Here is a 27,050-nt window from a genome sequence, read left to right as displayed (position 1 = left end):
AACTGGCCCACGTCTGGTCACCTCGGCCCCAACGCATTCTGTGACAGGCAGGACTGCTGCTGTTCTCCTAGCACACACAACCACCATTCTTTTCCAGAAGCCAGCTGAGAAAGAGGCTCTCCTGGAGGCGCAGGGGACACCCTGACCACCCCACCCAGGCCCTCACTGCAGCCCCCCCATCCCCTTCCTACACCACTCGGTGTCAGCAAACGGGCAGTATGTGGAAATGATCGCCATTCATCAGTTCCGATCCACGGCTGCCAGAGACACATCCCAAAGTCCCCTATGTCAGCAGCTGCTCCTTTTGACCAGTTTTATAAGCTCAAGTGTCTTCCCATGAGCAGCTACAGAAGGGAAGCCTCCTGGGAAAGGCCCCACATACCCAGGATGGGTATTCCCACAGAAATGCCAGCAGGTACTCAGCGCCTCCACTGGGCAGCTGGATGACAAGTCCTATCTCTGGTGGGCATCTGAGAGAGCTCCACAGTGACCCATTCAAATGAAGCTTTGCTGTCACTCGGGCAGGGACAGGGGACAGCAGCCACCTGCAGATGGTGCCAGAAACACTTCAATGGGAAAAGGGATTCACAAAAAGGAGTGTTAGGTAAACAAAGTAAATGCCAAGCATTCTGAAGCTGAAAAATTTCTTTCGAGAAATTAAACAAACTGCCATCACTTTAATAAATGAAGACCCAGCGCTGCACATTCTATGGCTGGACAACTTGTGCCATATCCACCACCAACTCATGGTGGGAAGAGATGACAGTGGGGGGAAGCAAGTCCTGTGTGTCTAAGTCCCAAAAGCCTCCAAGGCCAGACCTGATCCTCTTCCTCATTCCCACCTTCCAGTCAGGTCCACATTTAGCCTCTGACCCACAGCCTCCAGTCCCCAGCTCATGAGTAACACTTCCGACCTCCTTGGTGACCCACCCCGGCCCCCAGCCACTGACTTGTCTTCCCCTTCTTGCAGACCACTTTCTTCTACTTCCTTAATGTAAAACCCCATGAGTTATAATTACTTATCACACTAACCAAGAATGCAAAACACATCCTCCCTGTGTTAATTACCCACCGCTGTTTTAACTCTGCACTCCTGGCTCTTGTAATCCTGTAACACACAAAAAGAGCATGCCAGGCCTGGTCACAAAATAAAGGAATGGCTCTACTCAGAAGAGACCCTCAAAGCACCCCTAAGGAGTGTGGGGTGAGGTGGGGATCTGCAGCGTGGCTATTCATGACCGCTAACAACAGCCACACAGCGTTCCTCTTGTCTCCACTCTGCCTTTACGATCCTAGCAGAGGCAGCCAGCTGTTCCTTGGCATCTGCAGAAGATGTAGGTGGGATGGGCCAATGCAGGGCCCTGGGGCATGACCACCAGGGCTCCAGATCTGGCTCCTCCAAGCTGGGTGTTCTTGGGGAAGTTACTGGGCCTCTCTGGGCCTGATTCTTCATTCAGAAAGTGAACAAACTACCTACATTGTTTGGTTGTTATGAGAACTGAAATTAATCTATATAAAGAGCTTAAACTAGAATCCAACACCTACTAAACAACTAACAAATATTAACTAGGATTCTTACCTCCTGTGAAATGCAGGCAGCTATAGCCACCTCACTAAAAAGCCTTGCCAACATATAAAGAAGCAGGGTCATCTGGTGGTACATCTGGCCCCCACCTGTAGTGATGGGTGTCACCAGGCTCCTCCAGCTCCTCCTCCACAAGGGTGGACTGAGTCCACACCACAGGCTCCTGGGAACAGGCTCAGAGACACTGCTGCAGGGCAGCAAAGCTGGGGCCCTGGAGGGGCTGCCATGCCCTCTGCTGAGGCCTCATCTTGACCCAGAAGCAGTTGGGCAGCACCGAGACCGGCCCCAACAGTGCCATGGGGCCCCATGGGGCCCAAGAGTGCCATTACCACTCGAGCAAAAACCCAACACTACAGTGCCAGGCAGTCCAGACAGGATGGCCTCAGAGAGCAAGACGCAGGGTGGAGCACATTCATATGCCCAGAGGCCACATCAAGACCTCCTGCCCCAGGAGTCCTGCACAAGGTACAGCCACAGGACACCCTGGAGACAGCCTGAAGACACCTTGGTGTCTGTAAATGTACACATGGTCCTGATCACTACGGTTTGACTTACTGCTTTTTCCACTTTATGTTACACAAAAGTGATACACCATTCAGTAAAACTGTGAATACTTATAACTGTGAATTTTGATCTTTTCCCAGGCTACTGATATGTGATAAGACCCCCTCTCAAGATGCTGGGCAGTGGCCACAGCCAAAGCTCCGAGTCAGCCTCATGATCCCAGAATGCATGTATACAAGCTGCTAAGCTAAATGCATTATTCAAGGAGAATATTTGCAACTTACAGCAGGTTTATCCAGTAATCCTATCGCAAGTGTTGAAGCATCTGGATCTCTATAAATGTCTTTGCATACACACTGTGGTACAGCCACAGGATGGAATACAGCGCAACCATTAAAAACAGTAAGACTGCCATTGATATGAAAGGGTGCCAAGACCTACTGTCCAGGAAAAGTATGGCTCCCAACAGTGTGTTTAGCATGTCCCCATTGTGAAGGCACATGGTGCAGGGCCATTTGTGTGTGTGTAATTCAATCAAAGGGCACTTCATGGCTGAGGTGACTAGAGAGTGAGTTTGGCCTGCAGGAGGAAGTACTGTATTTCATTTTCCACAATGTGGATTCTTCAGAGCTACCTGAACTCTTACCTTAAATCTAATATCAGAAGATACAGTAATTGCAGAATGTTTTTAAAACTTAGAAAAGACTGGAGAAGAAAAATATTTCTGACTATCTTAAAAAAATAATAATGACAACTAAAATAAGATCCATTACTTCCATCTCCTGAAGTGACTTTATTAAGTAGATTTCACCCAAATGCAAGTGTTCACGGAGAGCAGACAGATTGGGTATGCATCTCTGTGGTACTAAGAGCTTCTGCCTCTTCCCTGATGGTCACTCCTGGAGGGCGTGTTAGTGTGTCCAGTGATGGAGAAGTGGAGTCCGCGGAAGAGGACAAGTGTGGGCCTTTGGTGCTAGGCAGGGGATGGGACCCCCAGGTGGGCGTCTTGTCCCTGCACATGTCTACACCAGGGACCCTCCCTGTGCACCCCACCACCTGTTACGGTGTGCCTCAGAGCCTGTGATGACTGACAATATTAAAGATAACAAGATGGGACATTCAGATCACTACCAAATTCATTTTTAAAGACTGACTTTAACCAACAGCAAAACCTGACCAAGAACCTTTCTGTAGAAAATATGCAAAGTGACACTCACTGAGGTTCCAGTACCATGCAGAGCACACCGTGACACAGTCACACGGCAGATCCTGCTGTTACACCCAGGGGACAGAGGCTAGGGCTCAGACTCATCATGTGGACAGGCTGCTTCCATTCATAGCGAAATCACTGCACACAATTTCCATGCTTTCAGTCAACTTTCCTCTAAATTTTTCCAGTTAGTCAAGCTGAAATAATTTTTGAAAAATGTACATTATAGGCTATAGAGCACTAATTTCCCAGCACAAACACGTTTTATGCTTCTTTCAAGCCGACCAGACACCTTCATTACGTGCTGGTTTTTTAAGGCAGCTTAGTGTGGCAGCTGCAGAGTGAGCTCTAAAACTAGCCTGCCCGAGTGGCTCAGACCATATGCTGCCGTGTCCCCAAGTCGGACTGGAAACAGGCCAACAACCTCCTTCCCGAGGAGAGGACGAGGTGCAGAGGTGCAGTCCCACCTGCAGGGATGGTGCTGCACAGACACACTTGAGAAGCACACACATGCACCACAGCAGTGGATGTGTCTGTGAAGGAAAAACGCCACATGATGGCCATCCTCCCTGCCACCCTAGACATGGGTGGGATAAATGCCAACCAGATCCCAGGGCCACACCCAACCACAGAGGGTTTTTTAGGCTAACGCCCATCTCTGTGCTGGATTTTTCTCTGCAATTTACATCCATGATGAGTTTTTCTAAAACCCATGCACCACGTTAGCTTTGACCACCACCCTCAGCTCTGCAGGTCAGAGACAGTTTAAACCCATGAAGGCTCCGAGAACCCTCGACTCAGCAACCCCTTCCTTCAGATCACCCTTACCCCCAACTCAGATATCTGGGGGTGACTCTGCCCTCTCTTCCCCTGGTGTATGACAGCCCAGTCAGCCTGGCAAGGTCTCTCAACTGCTCCCTTTCCTGCCCCTATCCCTGGGAGGTCTGCCACAGTGGACTCTCCCACCCCCAGGTCACACACGGCCAAGCATCTACTGAACTACTGCTCCTGATTCCCAAGCTGTCCCTTTCTGCGGGAGGCCCTAGGCCAGTGGTGGAGAACCTATGACACAGGTGTTTTGTTTTACTTTGTTAAGACAAAAGATGTTAATGTATGAGTTAGTTTTCCTAAACTAAAACCTCAGTATTCAGGTTTAAGTGTAGTGTTGGCACTTTGCGATAAATAAGTAGTTCTGAGTTGCAGTTTGGGCACTTATCTTTAAAAGATTCACCATCACTGGCCTATGCTAACCCTCCTACCTCCCCTTCCCTGCTGTGACGTCACGGTGCCTTGCCCAACAATTTGCCAGGTGCACACGTTTCCATTCTTCCTCTGCAGCTGAGATACAACCCAGGCCCCAACATCAAAGCCACAGAGTTTCCAGATCTCCCAGTGTCTCCAAGACCACAGAGCTGCCCACGCCATGGACAGCCAGGGCTGAGAACCAGCCTGTGCTCCAACCAACCACCTGCCTCCCCTCCACTGTGCATGTCCCCCGCTCCACCCACGCCACCTGCTGAAATCTCAGTCTACCATACCTGCCCTCTGAGAAACAGCCTCCACCTGGCTGATCTTCACAGGAAGAAAGGTTAGTAGGAAGGATACTCACATCCATCTTCAGGGAAGGTGAGCGAGTGACCAGTGGCCTTTCATGAGAGCTAGGCAGGCGTCCTGCTGGACTCTGGCAGCCTCAGGCTGTGAGTTGGCTCGGCACTGTTGCCCAGCTGAGCTGAATCATGACTCCCTGGAGCATGCACAGAACTGACCCTAATATTTGACATGTGAACAAACCTCTCTCAAGACTCAAGCAACTAAAAGCCACAAACCTATAGCCCAAAGCTCAGGGACAGGCATCCTGAAATCTCTACTGTGTGGCCTACTGGCTGCCTCCAGGAGCAGCACTGCTGACAACCAACTCTGTGCCACTCCCTTACCCCGCAGTATACTGCACTGAATCCACTCTGAGCCCCACTGGGACAGGTTTTATGGGTGAGCTGTGAGGAGGAAAAGTGCTCACAAAAATGCAGCAATGGTCTAGACTCTGAGCCATCTCGAGAGCCGAGGCTCCTTCCTGGGTCCTGCATGACCACAAAGCCTTTATCGCACTGTATGGCCTTTAGGTCAATGTAACTGGGAGCATTTCCTCCCCTGCTGTGTTTAGCTGACCACCAACCCCTAGCTAGCATCTCCAGCCTTCTTCCTCTAGGGACATCCAGTGGAGATGGGCACTTCAGAAATCACTCCTCTCCACCCTGTGCTGGTAGTGGCCTTGGAACCCAGGCCTGGTCCAGCACCATGGGCTGCCTGGAGCAGCAGCTTGTGCCCTGAGGAGCTCCTGGTCCCCTCCACATGTCCACCAGCAGAGATGAACGGTGCTATTTTCCAGGGGACTGAATCTTCCTCAGGTGGGCGTCATTGTGCCCTGCCACCACCAGACCCCATAGAGAAGGCCTCTCTTCACACCCATGATGCAGGTTCAGTAAAAAGGGATAGGCCTGGGCCAAGCAGAGATTTCTTTCTGAAGTCTCAATACTGCAAAATGTCACCCTCTCTGCTTTCATCTTTAGCAATTCCCTAGACACGCACAGCCAAATTACAGAGTCAGACTGGCGTGACCACTGGCGGTAACCAAGACCAGGCAGAGCCTGTGCCAACCCAAGCTCTGCCTCCCTGGGATGTGCCGTACCCACCAGAGGACTCACCTGCTCCAGAAAATGCTCCATAGAGGCCCCAGGTCTGCCTCCCTCCAGGCAGGGGACAAGACAGGGACTCTCAGACCTCCCACATCCCCTTCTAAGGCCAACTTGCAACCCAACTGCCACCAGCTTGTGTACACACTCTCCTTGGTATCAGGGAACACAGCTTGCTATTTGAGACTCTGATTTTTGTGTTTTGTTTTGAGATGGGGTCTTGCTATGCTGCCCAGGCTGGCCTTGAACCCTTGGGCTTATGTGATCTTCCTGTCTCAGCCTCCTAGGTAGCTGGAACATAGGTGCACACCTCTGCACCTGGCTCTGATACTTCTTAAGCACATTCAAACCAAACCTACCACATTCAATAGCTAGCACAGCATGGTCACTGTGGGTACATAGGCCAGCGTCACAAAAGGGCTAAAAATAAGACAATGTGACAAGGTCCTGCTGAACTTCGAGGAAGGGTAAACACCACTGCTGGGCTACATCCACCTGGGAGGCCCAACCCTCTCCCCAGCTGGGCAGTATCCGGTTCCTTCTCTGCCCCTAAGGCCCTTAATTTCCTGTCTATGGTCAGAATTCCAACCAAGTGCCAGTTTCCAAAGACCCAAATGACCCTCTAGCAAAATGTCATAAGCCAAGTATCAGGTTAGAGGCTGAGTCACTTTAATCCTGTGAATTATAACCAACCCTCCTACAGTTCATGATCTCATCCTCCCTCACCATTCACCAAAGTTGGTCTTCCTTCTAGACTTGCTCCCTGAGGAGTCACAAGAGGCGGGGGAGAGACTGGAAAGATAGTCACAACCTGGCAGGGTACTGGGGTTAGCCTGTCACCACACTGTCACTGAGCTACAAGCGGGCTGCAGTTGGACTGAGGAGGGGTGTAATTTTGGGGAGGCAGCACTCTCAGAAAAGCACACATCCACGTCCTGGGGAAAGCAGGATGGGCCTGGGGAGGGTATGCTGCTGACCTCCCCTCGGGAAAGAGTCAGCCAGGAATTACCCACTGCTGTAATCACAGGATGCCCAATTCCAGAGACCTGCTCTGTACCCTACGAACAGGAAAGGACCCATGATGTTTCAGGGCACCACCAAGCAGAACCCTTCAGGTCCTGACCAACCCAGGATTCTTGTCTATGTCACCTGCCCCTGGGATTCTTGTCTATCTCACCTGCCCCTGGGTGGGCTGAACTCAAAGTCCCTGCATGCCCCTGCCCAACCATCCCCTGCAGTGACGTCCTCACAGAGAGCCAACACTTCTACAGTGGTGAGAGGTCCCCTCTCCCAGGCAGCGTCACCTTCCAGATGACTCAGAATGTGTGAGGCATGGTGGGTCACCGGAGGAGGGGATAGCTCATGAGTCACTGTCACCAGATGCCAGCACAGTCACCTTCCAGACTCTGGCAGGGCCAGCTAGCCATGGCTCTGTCTCCTTCAGGGCCCAAGTGGGAGGCTGGGCTCAGCTGAGGACAGATTAGGAATGGGGAGTAGACAAGGCAGAAAGAGCTACCTCCTTGTCTCAAGCCAGCAGCAACAAGCCTCAAAATTCCCAGGAAGCCACATCAACTGAAAAATCCAAAGAGATTCCAGAACATTCTCATATCAAGATAAGACAGCCCCCCCTACAGCTGGACAGAAGGCTCTGCCACAGGACAGTGACTTGGCCCTGAATGGGCTCAGCCCCAGTTCTGAAGCCCCAGCAGCTCTGCACGGACCTGCGAGACACCCTGCTAAAGAAACCTACCTTGGGCCAAGGATTTAGCTCAGTGGTTCCGGCGCCTGCCTCACAAGCACAAGGTCCTGAGTTTGATCCCCGGTACTAAAAAAAAAAGAAGCCCACCTCACAGAAGTCAGACCAGCCCAGGATCTCACCACCACCTCCTGGAACCCCCGAGCCCCAGGGCAAAGATGCAGGGGGCAGAAGAGAGGGCAGGGACCCCAAACACAGGCTCTGAGGCAGCACAAACAAGAGAAAGAGGCTCGACTCTGAGCACAAACAGGCAGGTCCTGATCACTTCAAGTAAATGCCTCTTTAGTGAAGCACACGTGTGCGTAAAGGCTGTAGAAGACCCATGGCCGCTCCCTGGCCTGTCTTCCGGCCGTAAGACTTATTACCTGGTAGGAGCTGGGTGGTTTCCTCTTCATACAGAGCAGTTCCCATCTGTGGGAGGTGGCACAGTTCAGGCCTCCTGCCTTGCTGGGCCCAGCACACAGCTAGAGATATGCTAGAACTTGCAGGTTGGCACCTGGCCTAACGCTCAGATCACGGGGTGTGTCACCGAGACAGGAAGGTAGAGAACTCACTCCTCTTGTGGGACTCCCTTTAAATACCAACAGGAGGTTCAATCAAGGTGCCCAGACTCTCTTGGGAGCACACAGTGCCATGGGTGAGGGGTCACGTCCTTCCTGGCCAACCAGCTCTGATGCCATAATCCCAAGGAGCATACTAGGTGGAAGGCTTCTCCACTCCAGCCAGCTTCTCAGCACCCGCCCCTCACGCCACTGCACATCGAGGGTAGTCACTTGTGGGCGTGGGGGGTCAGGCTGGTCCTGTGGGCTGACCCAAGACTCTGGCGCAGATTCCATGGCTACCCTTCCTTACCCGGCAGGGGCCACTGTCAGCCAAGCATTACTAAGACAGTGTTGCTGCCCTTCTGACACCATCTAGGTGACATCTGGGCTGGTGTGACCTGATGCCGAAGCTTCCTGAGCAGGCCTTCCTAACCACTGCAACGGCCACACATTTAGGACCCTGTTGAAGCCCATGTGATTCTTCCAGGGTCTACACTCAGTGCCAATTGTGGTCACCCAAGAACTATCCCTGCAGAAGACACATGAGCTTGAGGGACACAGTACTGGGGGCAGCCTGGAGAGGTGCAGACACCTGTCATGAATAGGCACAGTCCTGAGAGCTATGCAGATTCACTCACTGGACCCCCAGAACCACCGAAGAAGCTGTTTTTCATTTCAGATAGGGAGAGACTGAGGCACAGACACAGAGACTACTCAAGACCACACAGAGTGGGTGGCTCCCAGCCCCTCCACCCCTGCGCACACCACCCAGTGGTCTACACCACAAGACAGCTTTGCCCTGCATGGGGATCACACACCACAGGGTCGCTGGCACCAAGAGCCAGGAACCCTTCCAGGTGAAATGCCACTTGGGAGAGCAGAGAAGTCACCATGGACCGGCTGCACAGAAATGCAGCTAGACTCTGCATCCATGGGTTCCATGCCTGGGGATTCAACCAGCTGCAGATGGAAAATATCTAAAATAAAATTGTTTGTGCTAAACAAGTAGACTTTTTGGTCATTATTCCCTAAATAATACAATACCTATTTACACAGCATTTGCACTGTGTGAGGTATCAGAAGTCACCTAGAAATGGTTGAAAGTATACAAGAGGATATAGGCAGGTTACATGCACCACGTTCTGCAAGGCAACTGAACATCCGGGATTTTGGCCTCTGCCCTGGAGAGGGGGTGTGCTTCTGAAGTGGTCTCTGCAGATACCTAGGGATGAATGTATACAGAAAAGCACAAAGCTCTGTCCTCTTCCTTTCCACTCCTATCAGCAGCCAGCACAGGGCTGACCCCAGGTTCTGCCCTCTGTGTCCCTCTGGTTCTGCTTGGGTCCCGAGGCCCAGTGCTGTGAAGAGAGGATGGACTCAGCCCTCAGGGTGGGGCCCCTTCCACACTCAGTCTCAGTCTCAGATCACAGGCAGCTGGTCCATCCTAGACCACCCACAGCCACCACAGCTCCCCAGCTCAGTTCCCACAGGGCTGCTGGCAGTGCGGCCTGTTCTCACCCCATCTACCCCCAGGAGCCACTCACCATGGCCATTTCACAGGCTCTCCTTGCCAGGAAGCCTTCAATTCACTCACAGGAGAAAGGAGAGGGTGCACCCTCCCCCTCGACACGGCAGACACCTGCTCAGGCGAGGAGGAAAAGCAATGAGTAATTCAGGCAAAGTGGCAGCTCTGCCGTGACTGCACAGCTCTGCAGGGAGAGGGGCTGCAACAGGTCTGGCTGGGGAGAACAGGCTGGGGCTTACTCACAGGTCAGGACATACATCACAGAATCTCAGAACCACAGGAAGTTTTCAGCAGTAGTTTCCCAACTTACAGCCAGAAACAAGACGCACTTGCCCCAGCTTGCCCAGCACAGCCTGCCTGCATCTCTCCTCCATTGAGCCGCTAGAGCATGCTTGTCCCTCTGCACAGCTGCATCACACACACCTGCGCTGAGGGTCATGGGCCCCACCTGTCAGGCAGGCTCAATGTCCCCAGCTCTCAATGGGACACATGGTGCTGTGATGCTGCCAGAGTGCCAAGGGCAAACAGGCTGCCATTTTCCAAAGCAGAGAGGGCCCCCAAAATTATGGCTCCCGGGAGAGAGCAGAAACGGGTCTCAGCTGTGTAAGGAGCCTGCTGGGCTCAGGCATGCAACCCCACCAGTTCAAAGGGCTGCTCAGGAACATTTATCTCCAAGGTGCCTTCACAGTAAAAACCAATCACCCAGCCAAGTGTGGTGACCCAAGCCAGTAATCTCAACACTCTGGGAGGCAAAGGCAGAAAGACTGAAAGTTCAAACCCAGTTTGCGCAAACTGGCAACTTAGTAAAACCCTGTCTCAAAGTTTAAAAAACGCGGATGTAGCAGTGTGAAGGCCCTGGATTCAGTCCTTAGTATTGCAACAACAACAACAACAAATTGCTCAGCTCATCCATTGTGTGCCCATCAGCAATGGGTTAAACAACAGCACAGCACATAATGCAAGCTATACACACCAGGCAAGGCGATGTTCTTGGCAAAGAAAGATGAACACAGTCTATTATTAAGTGCAAAGAAGAGATGATAAATCCGCACTTAAGTGTAGGCTTGTTCATGTAAACAGTCATGAGCATCAGGATCCGGGAAGGACCCAGATGGGATGGAGTTCCACCAGGATTCCTGACCTGCAGGCTGCCCAGGAGAGCAAGGCTGGGTCTCAGAGCTGGGAGCACCAGGGCTGGCCAAGATGCCACCACACACACAGCAGGATGACCTCCACAAGGAGGGACACCAAAACACCAGTGGCACTTGGTTCTAGGCACTAGAATTTTAGGAACTGTTTAAAGTTCTTCTTGGGCTTTCCTGTATATTCTAATTATTTCACTGCAGGTATTTTTCAACATTGTTCTTGAAAAGGGAGAGATGGCCTGAATCCCCCTGCAGCACATCCCTGCCATATCCCCATCTACCTTAGCCAGACTGGGATCCACACCTTATCCCCCCATATGACCTCTGGTTCACCTATACTGTTATCACTCGTGGGCCTGTGCCTCAATTTACCTGCATACCTCTGCATTTCTGCTCTGATTAGTTCTGCCCCGTTAGTCCCCTAAAGAGAGTCAGTTAAATGGTAGGACCTAGGTTCCAGCACTGGGAGGACTGGTACCAACTATGTGACCCAGGCCCAGCTTGGTTTCTGTCTATAAGGTGGAGCTGGTGTCCACAGATGTCCAGATTATACTTAATACCACTAGGGACAAAAACATCAGCTCCTAATATTTGTAGTAATATTAAAATTCACTACCATGGAATGACTTGGGTTATTTACTAAGCATTTAATGAGATTGTTTAACCTTTTCAAGAGCAGTCACTTAACAAACAACTTTTTTCAGCTGGACATTTTGCTCTTTCTAGAGTGACCTTTTCTCTGAAGAAACTGTTGGGAGGGGAAAGGAAGTGGCTGTCCTTGTGGCCTAAGGGAACCTGAGTCCACACAGCTCCTGGGGCTCTGGCAGCCACTGACTTGGTCTGCAGGCAGCCCCTGTGCACTGGGAGAGTGCCTGAGCACAGTGCTGCTCACCAAGCAGAGCCACCTGCTGCAGGCCCATGCTCACCACAGTCTCTGCAAGACTTAAACTCCAAGCTTCAAAGCAGAGGCCCACAGAGGCTACAACAAACAGGTGATGCAAAACCAGCTGGAGAAACCATGGCCAGGTGGCCCTGCAGTCACTGTGTGCACCATTGCTGTCACTGAGGCCCATCCCTCAACAACTCTAGCCACTGGGGAATGGGTCCTGGCCAGGGGCAGAACTGCCACCCAGGATACCGCTCCAGCAGCAGCCTATAGGTGCTGGCTGCCTTGGATGTCACCTTTCACTTGACTGTCACTTCCTGATTAACTCTAAAGTACTCAATAACTGGGATGAGTCAGCCCTGCTGCCAAGGAGCTGGCTGTCTAACAAGCCAAAGGTCCTCTCCAGCCAGGCATGGTGGCACACGCCTACAGTCCAGCTACTCAGGTGGCTGAGAGAGAAGGATGGTTTGAGCCCACAAGTTCAACACCAACCAGCCTGGGCAACATGATGAGACCCCACCTTGTGGAGGAAAAAGGTTCTCTTCAACCTTGGATGCTAAGTTTCTAAGTGGCTGGAATATGAGCCTCAAACAAACTGAAGGCCCATTAGAACCCAAAGATGGAAAGGAAAGAGATGAACCATTGGCTCTGCCATGCCCTGCTTTATCCATGCCTCTGCCCAGCACCTACAAAGCGACTCACCGGGTGCTACCCAAGGCCAGGCACTGTCCCTGCTCAGTCTAGAGGTCTCAGGGACACAGGGATGAATAACCTCACACAAGTACCTAGCTGCAAACTGCACACAAGCTTTGCACAACCATAATGAAGTGCACTGAGAGCCAATGTCAGGCACTGGTCAGGCAGATGGTGGACAGCAACCACACTGAGCAGGCAGCTCCTCCATGCATCTCTGCTGGGCTGGTGCTCACACCTAGACCCCTGGCGACTCAGGAGCCAAGACCAAGGGCAAGAGGCTGACAACTGGTGAGGACAATCCAAGACAGTGAGGACTGCGAAGTCAGAGGAGAAATAAATGCAGGTGCAGCAGGAAGGCCAGGAACCTGTCCAGAGCTCTTTGCCCTCAGGAGCAACCAGGGCCATCAGCTCATCCTGCGTGGCCCACTGCAAGGCTCTGATCCCCAGGGCAGGGGCACAGCCCTGGGGACTTGCAGATCTCGAGCATGGAAAGGACTCAGTGCCCCAAGAGAATGATGTTTAGTGAAAATGGCCCATGTGTCCACACTGAAGCTTTAGTTAAAAAGCAGAACTGACTACCTCATACCCAGCAGGGTGGCCATTACCAGAAAAACTGTCTTGATGAGGAAGGGGGAAAAAATGAACTCTTGTACATTGCCGGTTGGAATGCAAAATGGTGTGAAAACTGCAAAAAAGGTATGAAGGTCCTCACAGAATTATCATGGGATCCAGGGATTGCACACAGAGGAAGCAGGGACTCAGATATCTGCATGCTCATGGGCACAGTGGTGTCATCACAAGATTCACCTTTGTGTAAGTGACCTAAGCCCCTGAAGCTCAGAAGGGAACACACACGCCACCCAGTAACACGGCACAGAGGGGTCCTCATGGGCAGGGAGGGTGCTGCATGACCACAGTGAGACACAGCCGCTGTCTTGGGCTCTTGCCTGTGAGAACCAGGAATGTGTCCTGGACAGACCTTCAGACCAGCAAAGCTGGTCAGATGTGGCCACCTCGCCCACACTGGTAAAGTGCTAAATGTCCCTTCCACACCTTCCACACCTTGTAGAGGGGCCCCATGTTCCTGCATCTGGCTGTGCACCAGTTATGACAGAAGTGATGCCTGTCTTCCCTAGAAGTTCCTGCCTTTGTTCCGCTGCCCACTGCCAGATGCTGCAAGATGATTTTTTTCCCTTCTTTGACTCTCATCTAGAAGACACATCCAAGTATTAGTGCCTCAGATACAGAGCAATTATGTACAGTGGGAAAGCAACTATAGTCACATGCAGCTTCTCAGATCAGTCTAGCAAATGTCTCTAGTATTACCTGTGTCTGTGAAATAGTATTTCCCTAAATAAAGGACCTTAAATGCACATTCAGGGTGCTTCCTGGGAGTAGACATGAAGATATTTTCCTTTTAATTCACAAACTATTTGGTCAAAGAAATATGACACTAAATAAAAGCACATCTGGTAGAAATCCCCAGCAATGAATGTTGACAAGATGTGCTTGGATCTTCCTTGCAGCATCTGGTAGTGGGCAGCAGAACAAAGGCAGGAATCTGACAGGCTCTACTGTGCCTATCTGGAGGTGGCACTAACATTCACAGTTGAATTTAAGACTTCTCCAAAAATACCACCAGCAGGCTTGGATCCCTCTACTTTAGACTTTAAAGTTTTCAACCTTTTCTTCAAATGATTTGAAAGCTGGGGAGTTTTTTATGTCTTGAGGTTTTTTGGTGATGTAACAGAACCACCGAAGCCTTCCATTCAGCCTGAGATAAGGTCTCAGAGGTCTTCTCCATGTGAACATGGCCGTCACCTGTAGCAGACAGGGGAAGGGGACGTTACCAGAACCTCTGCAGTGAGTCCTGGTCTCCTGCGAGCCACGGCAGCACACGGCGAATTACAGGAAAGGTAGAAAAATGAGACTGAGAAGAAGCTGAGCTTTGGATCTGATCAGTGCTGCTCTGGGCGGCAAAGACAAAGCCCCCAGCTTACCACACCTTTTATTCAGTACATCGGGAGAAACAAATGTAACAAATGACTTGCAGAGAGTTCAATAGTTCACATTGGGATAAACAAGGTGTAACGGAAGGCTTGCCGAGAGTTCAGTACATCTCCGGCAAACAAGATGTTAATCAGTCCAAGAACAATGAGGAACTGAGCAGATGTTTGTTCTCCCAGGATGTTTCTTGTCCTGCAGAATCACAGCATCACTGGATCACTGAAGTCTCAATTGTGACCGGAGGCCAAACTGGAGTTATTCTGTAGCTGGGCTGTAGGCAAGAGAACTAGGCTAACCAAATGATTTTTCCCCAGGATTATGTAGCACTGCTCCCAACAGTCACCCTGCCACCCTTCGACAATGCTCTGCTTTAGCTCCAGTATTGAACTCATCCCGTTTCTGCTTCATCTCTGCTAGATGCTTCTCTTCTGCTGCTAACACCTGAGACAGAGTCTGGATTTCTTTTTCTGCCTTTGCCAGCTCTCTTCTCACATCTTGCTCCTCTTCTGAGAGCCCTTCAGTGGTGCTCAGCATGGCTGCAGCATCTCCTCCTTCCTTGGGTACTGGGTCTGTCCTCAGCAAACGGTGCTTGTCACGGCCCCTGTCTCCAAGCCACCCATTGCCACCCCTGCACCTCTGAACCCCTGCCACCGTTCTGCCTCCGCCTCACCTCACCTGTTTTTTGTGTGTGTCACAATACAGTTCATTATGAAAACAGGCTGGTATGGGGACATGGGGACAGACAAGTATATCTGAGTGGGGTAGCTCAGTTGAAACAGTGTGGCTTCTTCACGCTGACCCCATACTCACTGGGGCAGGGGTCAAGTCCTCCATGGTCAGAGAGTGCTTGTAGTCCTTGCTCTTCCTCTAGGAGCTGCCCAAGGCTGTGCCCTTTGTTTTGCAGTGCTGTAAGGCACCATTGGCAATATCTGAGATGAACTTCTCAGCAGCCAGGGAGATGAGCCGAATTATGTGTGGGTTTGATGCTTCAAAGCCAGCATGGTTCAGGTAGTAACCAGTCACTGCATCTGGGATCGTAGGGTATATAATCCTCCAGCTACATCAAGAAGTCCACCAGAGGTGTGCTGCATAGTCCAGGCTTCACATCTCAGCTGGCCACACCCAGCAGTACAAAGACCCTGTTAGACACAGGCCCCTCCTGCCAGGCTGCACGGCCCTGCCGGTACACCAGAGCCAGCCTTTGCCACTCTGCCTGGCCCACTGACACCTGAGCCACAGCTCCAGCCCCAGACTTCCCACTGTCTCCACCAAGGAGGAGCCCTAGATCACCAGGCTCCAGGCCAGATGGCCTGCTCATCTGACTAGGAGGAGAAGCTCTAACCCCACACCTACAGCACCAGATTTCCAGGGAATATCTCCTCCAAGCCAGAAGCACCATTCACACAGCCAAAGGCCTTGTTGGCCCCAGGAATCTGCAGCTACACAGATGTGCATCTCAAAACCTGTGCCAAATCTCCCAGCAATAGATCAGCAGGAGGAGATGCTCAAGGCCCAAGGACAGCCTTGCTGGGTCAAGGGGCCCTAGGGTGACATCCAGTGAGGCAGCTGAAGACAGGGAAGCACAGGGCAACAGGCAACTGCAGCAGCAGGAGCAGTGTCCCCTCAATCCCACATACACCCAACAGTACCAGGCCACAGCACCTTGAGTACCCTGTACCTGAAGCCACCACCCCGAGAGTCCCTGCATGCACTTCCCACTTCCCAGGCTTGCCCAACAGGAAACACAAGGAAAAGGTTTCCTTTCCGTCAAGCCCTGATCACACTGACCTCTCCGTTCTGCAGGCCTGGAGCCTGTGGCTGTTCAGCTGGCCCTGCAAGCATGGATGACTTATGCATAGTGCACACCCTGGGACAGGTCCTTGGGGCAGAGAGAGAAGAATGTGCTGGACAGGGCAGCACCAATACACTAGCTCCCCATGTGGCCAGTGTGGCTGAAGCTTTTTCACTAGGAAGGGCTATATAACCCAGGCTCACTTTGAACTTGAATCCTCTTGCCTTGGTCCTTGAGCAGCTGTTATTACTAGTCTGCACCACTGTAATGGGCTCTTCACCTAATCATTTTTGCCCACACCTGCCCCAGCACAGAGGTCTCCCTGTAGTGGAACTGAGGCTGGTAAAGCCCCACCATGTTCCCCTTCCTCCTGCTCCCCTCCTCCTTCCTTCACCCTTAGATCCACCTGTCCTCTGTTAGTCAGTGTGCTTCCAACTGCCCCCCAGCAACCTTGCAGTGCTGACAGTTAACACAGTGTCAGGCAAGCTGGACCTGGATGGCAGCTGCAGCAGCCCATGGGCACACACACACTCTGCCAAGCCCATGGGATGCATACCTGCACTGACCACTCAGCATTGTGTTTTATACCTCACTGCTTAGCAGGGGTGGGTCATGCACCCTGCCTCTCTTTGGGAAGCTCCTTCAAAGACCAAACTGTGTCTTCAGGGAGCTATATTGGTGTCCAAGGGCTACTGTGAAAAATGACCCCAAACCTTGTGGCTTAAGGCAACACAATGGATATTATCTTACAGTCCCAGAGATCAGACATCTGGCAGAGGGCTGGGCTAGCATTGAGAAGCTAGCCGAGTTCTTCTGGAGCTCTAAAGAAGAATACATTTCTCTGCCTTTTCCACAATCTAGAGGTCACCTGCCATCCCTTGCACCTGGGCCACTCCTACTCCTCTCTCTCTGAAGCCAGGGAGTGGGATCTGTATAAACCATGCCAAAACTGCCACTTTGGAAAGTACTATTTCGACCCAAAAGCAAGTGAGAAACACCAAACACCAAGAAAGCTCTCTGCCCTCTTCCTGACTCAAAGCAAGGCATAAATTTCCAGGAAGGCATCTTCCTAAACAATCCTCACCCACCAGACATTCTTAATCACCTCCACACAATTTACCACCTCTAGGAGTCCAAACCCCTTTTCTTTTGCTCATTTCTCTGTGCCTTACCATTTTTTGTCTAACTGCTTCTTCCCGATGACATATGAGTTTTCATTTCTTTTCTGTGAAGCAACTGTGTATGTAAAAATAATATAATCTGTCTGCCCATTCTCTTGCTAATCTGTTTTATGTCAGTTTAATTCACGGGGCCAGTGAGAGAACCTAAGAGGGTAGAAGAAGAGTTGTCCCTGCCTTTCACCATCAGTGGAACATCTCCTCTCTGCCTTCTTGCCTCTATTACATTCTGGGTCTACTTAGATGACCACATCGGCACAGGCCCTCCCCCACCTACTGTAACTCATTCACTGGCTCCAGGTTGAGGACACGGAAGTTTTGCAGGGGTCCACTGTCCAGCCTCTGGCATGGGGTTGGATGAACCCTTAATGAAGCCTCTGGGCTCTACAGGGAAGGTGAGGGCAAGGGGCCAGCTGAACTATGGGGATGATAGGGGGCCAAAGTCCTGTTATTATAGACAGTTAAGTTAGACAGAAACTTCACAGGCAATCAGAGAAGGATCGGCCCTCCAGGAAGTAGTGCAAAAGATGAAGACGTCACATTTGTGGCTGGAGGTAAATCTGAACAGAGCCAAGCCTCAAAGTGGAAATGCAATAGCCAGGCCTGCGAGCTTTCCCTAGAGATACACAGCAGCTTGAGATTTTACTTTAATCAGCACCACCTGCTCCAGAGAGAACACATAGGCATCAGATGCACAGATGGGTGACCAGAACGTCTGGACCAACACTTCCGTCCCCTTCCACGTTTTCCATGTTTCCATATTTCCATGCCCTTTTTCTTTCCATGTGCCCTTGCTATGTGACTTGTTTCCTACTGGATCAGTATTAGCTGAGCAGCTATTATTATAATCATACAGGTTGACTACAGTCTGACCCACATTGAACCCATGGTGTGATTTTGCTGCATAAACTACCCTTGACAAAGGACCTCGGTCCATCACACACTCAGGATCCCTCCTGGAAATCCAGGAGCTATTCTCTCTTTACAGTAAGTCTCTGACTTAAGAACATTCAAGTTGTGAACTTTCAGACACAAACGGACCTCACCTTGCAAACATCTGGAGATGTGAACAAATCATAGAGTAGCTCACGTGTTGCGAGCACATTGTCACAGCTGTGCTGCTGTGTGCCTACTGCACAGTGTGAGGGTGCACAGTAGTACAGTGCCCAGTCAGAGCCCAGGATGCCTGGAAGCAAGAGGGAAAGCAGTGGTGACATGGAAGGGACTGCTAGGAAGTGCAAAGCAATATACATTGTATATTTCTGTCAAAGGTGTACAAGATTCATGTTGTCAGATTTAGGAACGAATCTGACTTATGAACGTCCTCCCAGAACAGAACTCGATCATAAGTCAGGGACATACTATATTTCCAACAATTTATAACTCTCCTAACTTCTTCCTTTGGTTCATAACCTCATTTGATGTTGTGAGACCATGAGCTCAGCACGTCTAACAGGTTGCCCCATAACATTGTCTGAAGGCCAGCTACACCTTCCAGCCTTGGGGAATATGACTCAGTATGGGCACAACTCCTGATTTTCTTTTTCTACAAAAAACTGGATTTTTAGGTGAAGTCTCCTAAAAAGTATCTGGTGTCCACATCACACCCATCTGCCTCACTGAAGGCCAACTTAGCTGGTCTGAGAGCTCAGCATCCTTCTGCTTCCCTGGAGGATGCGGACAGCGGGCGGGGAGGGCACAGGGCAGGCCACCCTCATCGCTGGCGCAGGACAGACACCACTCAGAAGAGCAGCAGCGAGGTACACCAGGGTTCAGAATGCCAGCTAAGTAAAGATGCAAATAACCCTTCAGAGGACTGGGGAGTTGTAAGGAAACTTGCACATTCCAGGGAACCTTGACTTGATGAGCCATTCAGATGCAAATTTTACCCCAATTTTAGAAGGATTACAGCACCCCATTCACACCGCCATTCCCATGTAAATTCCAGCCTGAGGACAGCCCTCTGCAGTTCTCTGGCACAGTTCTCTGCTCAGGATTCTGTCCAAGAGGGTCCCACGCAGGCGTGCAGTTTCTGGTTTGTTTCTGGCCCCTCTATACCCCAGTCCCTTGTCCCCTGTCCAAACTTCACAGAACAGCACATTCCCCAGTTCTCTGATATGCACACTCTTGGGACATACAGGATATGATGCCCAGCATGCACCTCAATTTATAAAACCCAGCAGCTGTGAGGTCACCCCAGTCTGTGTCACAGAGCAGCCAATGCCCTGGTTTCAGGCACAGGAAGTCCTGCCAGTTCCACCAGGCCCTGCCTGCTGCTGGCCCTGCCAAGACCACACCAGGTGATGCCAGGCCAGGAGCCCACAGCCACCACCCCTTCCCTACAGAGCACACACGGGAAAGAGAAAAAGCCTCTGGATAAGTGCATTCACAAAGCCAGACACCCACCTTCCAGAGGTTCCCATATGTCCCGGGGGTGCTCTATCAGCCACCCAGGAGAAGGAACCAAGGTCAGCCCCAGGTGCTCCTCAGTAGCGTCCCACTGCCTTTGAAACACAACAGTGTGAGGCGAATCCTATCAAGTCTGCCCAGGCATCCTTCTCCTCCTGTCCTCCAGCAAGTGGCCATCATTGGGCTTCAGCCACCTCGGGTGCAATCCTTATGCTCAGACCATGGACACAAATGAGAAAAGCCCAGCCCCAGAGCACCCCACCAGCTTCACCTTTCCCCGGGGCACCATGAGATCTGGACACTCCGTTCCTGCCTGTTGGGGATGTCATCCTGACTTCCAGGGGTTTCAAGGACTGTCATCAGTGTGTACAGTCTGGGACAGGGTGAGGGGATGTGCTGCAGATAGCTGCGCCCACTAGGGCCACAACAAGGCGCCTTCAGTAGTCAAACAAGGCCCCGTGGTAAGTCTTGTCTGCAGGTCGTGGAACCATCCTGCCCCTATTCTCTGCCCTATAAATAGCAGGGCTGTTCTGTAATGTGGGCTCGATTGTTTTCCTGTGTGGGTAATTCACGGGCAGAGAAGGGCCACTTAGGGGCTGGGACAGGGGAGTCAGACTCTGGGAAAAGGGGCTGCTTACCTAGCACCCTCCCATGCTGTGCATGCCACTGCCCACCAGGCAGGGGTAGGGGACCACTCAACACCGTGTCCTCATCCTCAGGACCACAAAGGCCACAGAAGCACAGCACCTCCAGGTGCAAGGACAGGATGCTGCCCCACATCCAGCTCTCCCTGCACACAGCCATGGGGCAGGGGCTGCTCGCTCGGCCCAGAGGGACAAAAGTGCTGGAATCTCATGAGCTTCCCTCAAATGGTCCTGTGAGGCCCTGGCGGGGTCCCTCAGCCTCTCTGAGCATGAAGGCCCACAGTAAGCACAAAGATGACCCAGGCATCTGGGTCCAGCAGCAGCGGGAAGGCAGACTGTAAGGTGACATGTGGAGCTGTAGCATGGTGTACAGCTGACTACTGCTTCAGCTGGACCGGGCGGCCACTCAACAGGGAAGCAAGTGCTTCCAAACGATAGCTGCCAGGAGCCCAAACTTGAGGCTGTCTAGACACAAGTGGGTGACACATGGTGTCCTGAGGAGCGGGTAGGGTGGAGACCTGAGTGCTCAAGCTGCTCTGGGAAGCCCGGGGCCCTCCATGGGGCACATTGCCCACTGGTCAATCAGACAATCATACACTAAGCAGCTGGACACCCATAAAGCTCTCTGAGCCCCCAACATGGCAGGCTCTGCTTCCAGCAGTGGCTCTCTCTCTCCGCTAGGTCCCCAACAGACAGCAGTGACAGCAGTTCCCCTTGCTGCTAGGGCCATGTCCGGCCCTCAAGGGAAGGGCACAAACGGAGGACACAGGTGGCACTCTGACTGCAACACTGACCCATCTGTGCTGCCACTGGTAGGAGTTCCTGGTGCTCCTCTGGTCATGGGGTGACTGATGGGAGGTCTAGCTGGCATGGCTGGTACTGCAGGAAGCAGGGGCCTGACTGGGCAGACACACAAGTGTGTCTCTGAGCTCAGAGGTAAGCAAGGCAGGGGCAAGCTCTGCCCCTCCAAGGAATGCAGAGATGCCTACTCTGGCCCATAGCTGGGACATAGCTGGGACAGGAGCTAGGGCAGGTCCCAGTGCTAAGTTTAAAAGTCTTTAAAATCAGAAACTGAGGCTCATGGCCAGCTGACAAATTGACACTTCTAGCATGCCAGGACACGACACACCCACTGGTTGCCCCGCACATGGCTCCGTCCCCTCTTACCCAGCGAGCTAGCAGCCTTTATTTAATTTCTACAAGGGCTAGAGCGGAGTGGGCCACACTCAGCAGGATTCAGTGAGCCAGGATGGCAGGAGCATCTGTGCAGTCCCTGCAGAGAGGGAAGGAGGAGAGAGGGGCCTCAGGGCTGGATGGGCCAGCAGCAGAAAACAGAAAGGGCAGAGGGTGGGCCTGATGACATTCACTGCAGGGGTCTGGAGACCGGGAGTCTAATAACAGAGATGGGATCGAGAAATTAAGAAAAATATTAATCCATCACCAGTCAAACCCACATTAGGAAATTGCTTTCTTCTGTCATTCCCAAGAAACAAAGAAGATTTCTAGCTCTAAAGACATTTCAAAGCAAACACCAAAGTATTCCTTATATACTTGGGCTGAAATCAAATATAATTCATGTACTTTAACAACTTTTATAAACTTGATAATGCCAAGCCAGGTTTACAGACTGAGAATGTATGTCTTATCTGGTTTAAAGAACAGAATTCCCTTGAATCCTCTTTACCTTTAAGATCTTTGGGTTGAGAGGAGGGGTAAGACCACTCCAGCCTGTAAATTACCTAGGAGGATAATTAGACCTGAAGGCGGTTTTCTTAAAGCAACAGTGACATTAGGAAAAACACATGGCGCAAGATATGTCTCCAGTTATTACAGACTTCTCACAAAAAATATTGAGGCTTTGGTGCTAGGGACACAACTCAGTGTAGAGCACTTCCAACATGGGCAAAGCTCTAGGTTCAAACCCCAGCACTATTGTCCAAAAAAAGAAAAAGAAGGCTTTTAATTAGCCAAAGAGAGGCTAATGGTTTCAAACAGCAGCATGCACCACCCCCATAAATAATAGGATGCATAATGTGGCTTCATTTCTGTATAAAGGTACTAACTCAGCAAACAGCCAATCCAGAGATCATCCCAGGCAACCCAAACCTCAGAGTGTATCGACAGGTCACTCAGATGTATGGTAAAAAGCAACAGCAAGCATCAGTTTTTAAACGCCTATCGACAGGTACTAAAGATTCTCACTACAGAAAAGTCTGAGGAATCCATTGCTTAAATTGGGCCAGATGACTGACCCATGCTCACGTCCACCACATTCCAGTATTGATTTTAAGCATTAGTTCACTCTACTCAGAGACAGAGCATGCTGAGTTATAATTCTGCAGCAGTGCCCAGTGCCTCCATCAGCCTCATCAGAGCTGCAAAGGGCACACACCAGCCGCAGGCAGGAGCAGAGCTGGCCACCAGGGACCAGCCTGTTCATGGGGTCAGCTTCCTCCTTCTGAACCTGCCCTATCCTGGGAGCCCCCCCGGGCTAGGGCACCTCCACTCATGCCCACCCAGGGTAAGCATGTAGTCATGTTAGCATCTTAACCCAGGTGGCCATGTGGTCGTGGTTACCTCCAGCCTCTGGCTGGCATTCAGTGACCACACTGTCCTCCCTGGATTCCTCTCTAGCCCTGTATCCTTCTCTGCATCTGCAATTCCATCTGGCCCTCCATGGTTCAGCTGCATGAGCATCTCTGAAATCCAAATCTGGTCCAATGTGTCTGCTAAAAACCTCTCAATGGCTTTCTGCTGACTTCTGATTAGAATCCAGACTCTTTACCCCAAACTATGCAGGTCACACTGCCTGGTCTACTGCCCACACCCTGTGCACCAGCCCCCCTATCATCTTGACCCCCTCAGCACTGCCATCTGCTTGGGAAGACTCTGTATCACCCAAAGCTACCGAGCTCTTCTGGGTGAAGTACCCTCTGATCTGGAAAAAGGGAGGCCTCCCCCCAGTACCCTCAAGCTCCCCAGCATTGTGTGTAATACCCCTTCCCATCCATGTGCAGACAATCCCCAAACCCCTCCTGCCTGCCAGGAGCTGCTACAATGCTGCCACAGCAGACTTTCAGGGACCTACCTACCCTCATGGGCTCAGCCAGTGGGCAAGACATCCAAGCACACTGCTGGGTGTCACACGTGTGTGACAAGCTGTGATCCATCCTGCGCAGGCAGACACGGGGTTGGAGAGCTGGAGGCGGCCCTGAGAGAGACCTGAGTCAGAAGGGGTCAGAAGTCTGACAAGCACACTTCGACTCTGATTATCACTTGACTATCCTAGCAAATGCTTGTTCATCCACACAAAGTAGCATGTAGCTTTGCGCTGAGCTCCTGAACGTCGTCTCACCCGATCCAAAGCCTGCTCACCAAGCTGCTGAGAGCAACTAGGCCTTCTAAGAATAACAACTACATCCCTGGGCAAACTGCCTCCTCAGCAGCTACAACCCACCAATCCTAAGCCCTTCTTGCAACACCAATGAGGCCTGGCCCAAGCCGACCTGCCACCAACCGTACAAAGAGCTGCCCTGATGTCCCCTTCCACAAGAACATGGGACTCAGTCAGTCAGGATCTCCTTCAGGGTAGACGGGCTGTGGAGAGGAATGTTAGGGAACTGGGCCCAGCATGGTGGACATCCAGAAGGGCCAGGCCACAGTGCTTGGGCTGCATGGCAGATCATGTCCAGCAGGCTGCAGCAGGATGCCCCAGACCCTGAGAAGAAGCAGGAGGGGAAAGTGATCCCATTGCCCTGGGGCTCCTCCTCAGGGCTCTGGGGTCCTGAGTATGAGGATTCCACAGGCCCCACCCGGTCCTTGGGGGTTCAGCTTCCCTCTTAGATATCAAAGTGATTGCTTCTAGCTTGCTTTCGTGGGTCTGCAGTTCCTGTTAAATTCCAGCTTCAGATCTAAGGGAAAGGGGAGCCCAGCACCATGCACAAAGCAATGGAGACTGGTGGAAGGGGTTCATGTCCACTGTCTCTAAGAGATGATCTGGCTATGGGATCACAGCACGTTCAGGAAATGTCAGTAGAAAAGCAACAGCTCCTCACGAGACCAACCCTGTTCCTATGGCTGTGTTTAAACATCTCTCTTCCCCAAAACACTACACATGCCTGAACCTCACACAGGGTATGGGTATGCAGACCAACACTGGCCATGCTGCAAGCTCATGTGCTGCTGGCCCTCCCTGCCATGGGCACCCAGTGAGCTGGGTTTCTTCCCTTCCCTGCTGGCCTAAGGCCATGGTCTCAGGCCTGAGACATGCTGCTGCTTAGATGTGGCCTTGGTCAAAGTCAGGAGCCATGGCAGTGACAGGAACTCCGGGGGATGGTGCTGTAAGTGTGGTGAAAGGACTCCTGCCTGACAAGGAAAAGCCACCTGGTCTCTCCAAGCAGTCAAGTCTCCAAGAGTCCTCACTGGAGAGTGCAGTCCTCACTCCTCAAGTCACAGAAATACATGAAGAGTCATTGGGAAACCAGGCTGCAGCAAAATCTCACAGAACCAAGATATTCAGTAGCCAGGAAGGGAGGAGAGGCAGGGCTGATCAGATACCTGCGCATACAAACATACCACATACTCAGCCAACTGCATTCTCCCCGCGCTGTTCAGGGTAAGCTTTGAAAACATGACTGCCTTCTACCTCTGCAGGCCGCACCTGCTGACAGAGAATTGGCCCCAAGCCCCAAGAGGGGTCAGCACACAAGTGTGGGAAAGGCTCCCAGTAGGTTTATCATTCATCCAGCCCTGGGATAGATCAGCACTACCCAGTGCCCAGCAGGACCAAGGCCCTCCTCCTGTCCTGCTTCCTTTTCCCAACAAAGAACACAGACCTCAGGAAGATGCTTGCCAACACTCTGGCTTTGACCAGACGTATGTCACATGCATGAATCCTGGGTCCTCTGGCTAGGCCAGCTAGAGACCTATCTGCATGACCTGCAGTAGGTCAGGGCCTTTCATGGGTGCTGGAGCCACATATGACACCCACGAGGACCATGCTCCACAGCAGGAGGACACCCTGTATCCAGCTGTCCCGAGGAGAAGGCCAGTTCTTCAACCCAAGATGTGATTCCCAGCTCCCCCACACAGAGGCCCTGTCCAGCCCCATCAGGCCCCCTTTACAGGGACTTCCCAGGCAAGGCGTGAACATGACTATCCATCCAGGCCCCAGGACAGGGAGCACTGGAGAGGAATAGTACCCGTGTTCCACAGGCTTTGTGAGAGCCTAGATAAAGGAAGGACTTAGGAGCAACCTGACGCCCACAAGGCCCAGTTCCACCCAAGGGTCCAGGCACTCTGTCCACCTCTTCGATCCAGCCCAGTACCCATCTACCTTCTCACTGACCTCAGTGCAGTCCTGCTGCTCCTGTAGAGCTACCAGGTCTCTGGAAGACAATGATCCCTCTCTGCAAAGCACAACTTGGACCCCACCTGCCTATGACTGCTACCTGCAAAGCAGGCTGAGCTGGCAGCCACAGCCAAAGGAGGACTCGGGCAAGTGAGCTGCTGGAATCAGCAGCACCTCAGCCAGCCTCACCCAGTGTCCGCCTCTGAGGCAGGACTGGGCCCCACTTCCTCAAGTCTCCCTGTTAGTCCTGTGTGGAGTCAGGCACCTGAACGCCTCTCCACACCTCCACCCACAGCACAGGCAGGGCCAGGGTCACAAAGGGACAAAGCAGCCCTGACCTCACTATGCTCCTGGCGAGGGTGGAGCCAGCCTAGCTCTGGCAGCACAGAAAGCTTTCAGAGACCATGGGGGCACCAGGCAACAGAGGGCCAGGGCAGTACTGGGCGTAACTCCCTGAAGGTGACTAGGGCCAGAGGCACCTGTGATAGTGGTACACAACACCACATTCACACCCCTGCCAACTGTAGCTGTACACACGGAGCCCCACACATGTGCCCACCCCAGCCAGGGCCAGGTCAGGGCACCGCACACAAAGGAAACCAAGCTGCGGGCAGGAGCCCTGCACAAGCTGCCATCTTTGCACCACCTTCACCAACAGCCTTGCTTGCCACTTAGTGGCTGACTGCCTTGACCACTCCTGGCTCACATGTTTAATCATCCCACAGAAGTTACCCACAGCCCAGGTGCAGTTCTGCACACATGGGTCTGCTTTTCTGTTTCCCCAGGTCCTCCTTTGCCAACCTCCACAGCCTTCTCCCTGGCTGCCGCCTCGGCACAGCTGCTCTGCCCCACTCCAACCTCCTCTGCCCAAGACCCAGAGAAAACACACACTGTGAAGGACCTCTTCTCTCATCGCTATATTAAAGCAGTGTTTCATCACACACAAGGCACAGCAGGGGAACTTCCTCCCTCAGCTATCAACACAGGCTATAAAATGCTCCTGATGTGACTCAGGCATGTGAAATGGCAAACAGGCCAGTGGAGACGGGAGGAGGCACTCCAGATGGAACCCACCTAACACAGGAACACAACAGACTACAGAGTTGCAGTTCAACCAGTGGACCAAAGCAT

At 52.0% G+C, this 27,050-nt stretch overlaps 1 protein-coding gene across 8 annotated transcripts in view; it reads right to left on the bottom strand.

The window, feature by feature from the left end:
• The window catches only part of Sema4d (semaphorin 4D), a 128,824-nt gene that overhangs the window by 47,453 nt on the left and 54,321 nt on the right, over positions 1–27,050 (bottom strand). Inside the window, exon 1 of one of the 8 annotated variants that reach the window (XM_087206333.1) lies at positions 25,917–25,973. The exons of 6 other annotated variants lie outside the window; for them this stretch is intronic. The gene's annotated coding sequence lies outside the window, so the exon portion shown is untranslated. Of the gene's footprint in view, positions 1–25,916; positions 25,974–27,050 lie in introns of those variants that run through there. One more of the 8 variants, XM_087206328.1, reaches the window with a different exon arrangement.

This window comes from Heterocephalus glaber, unplaced genomic scaffold (genome assembly GCF_053883595.1).
Source record: "Heterocephalus glaber isolate CG9 unplaced genomic scaffold, H.glaber_assembly_v1.0 deba00000621, whole genome shotgun sequence".
Classification (NCBI taxonomy): Eukaryota; Metazoa; Chordata; class Mammalia; order Rodentia; family Bathyergidae; genus Heterocephalus; species Heterocephalus glaber.
This window is presented reverse-complemented; position numbering and strand designations above follow the sequence as displayed.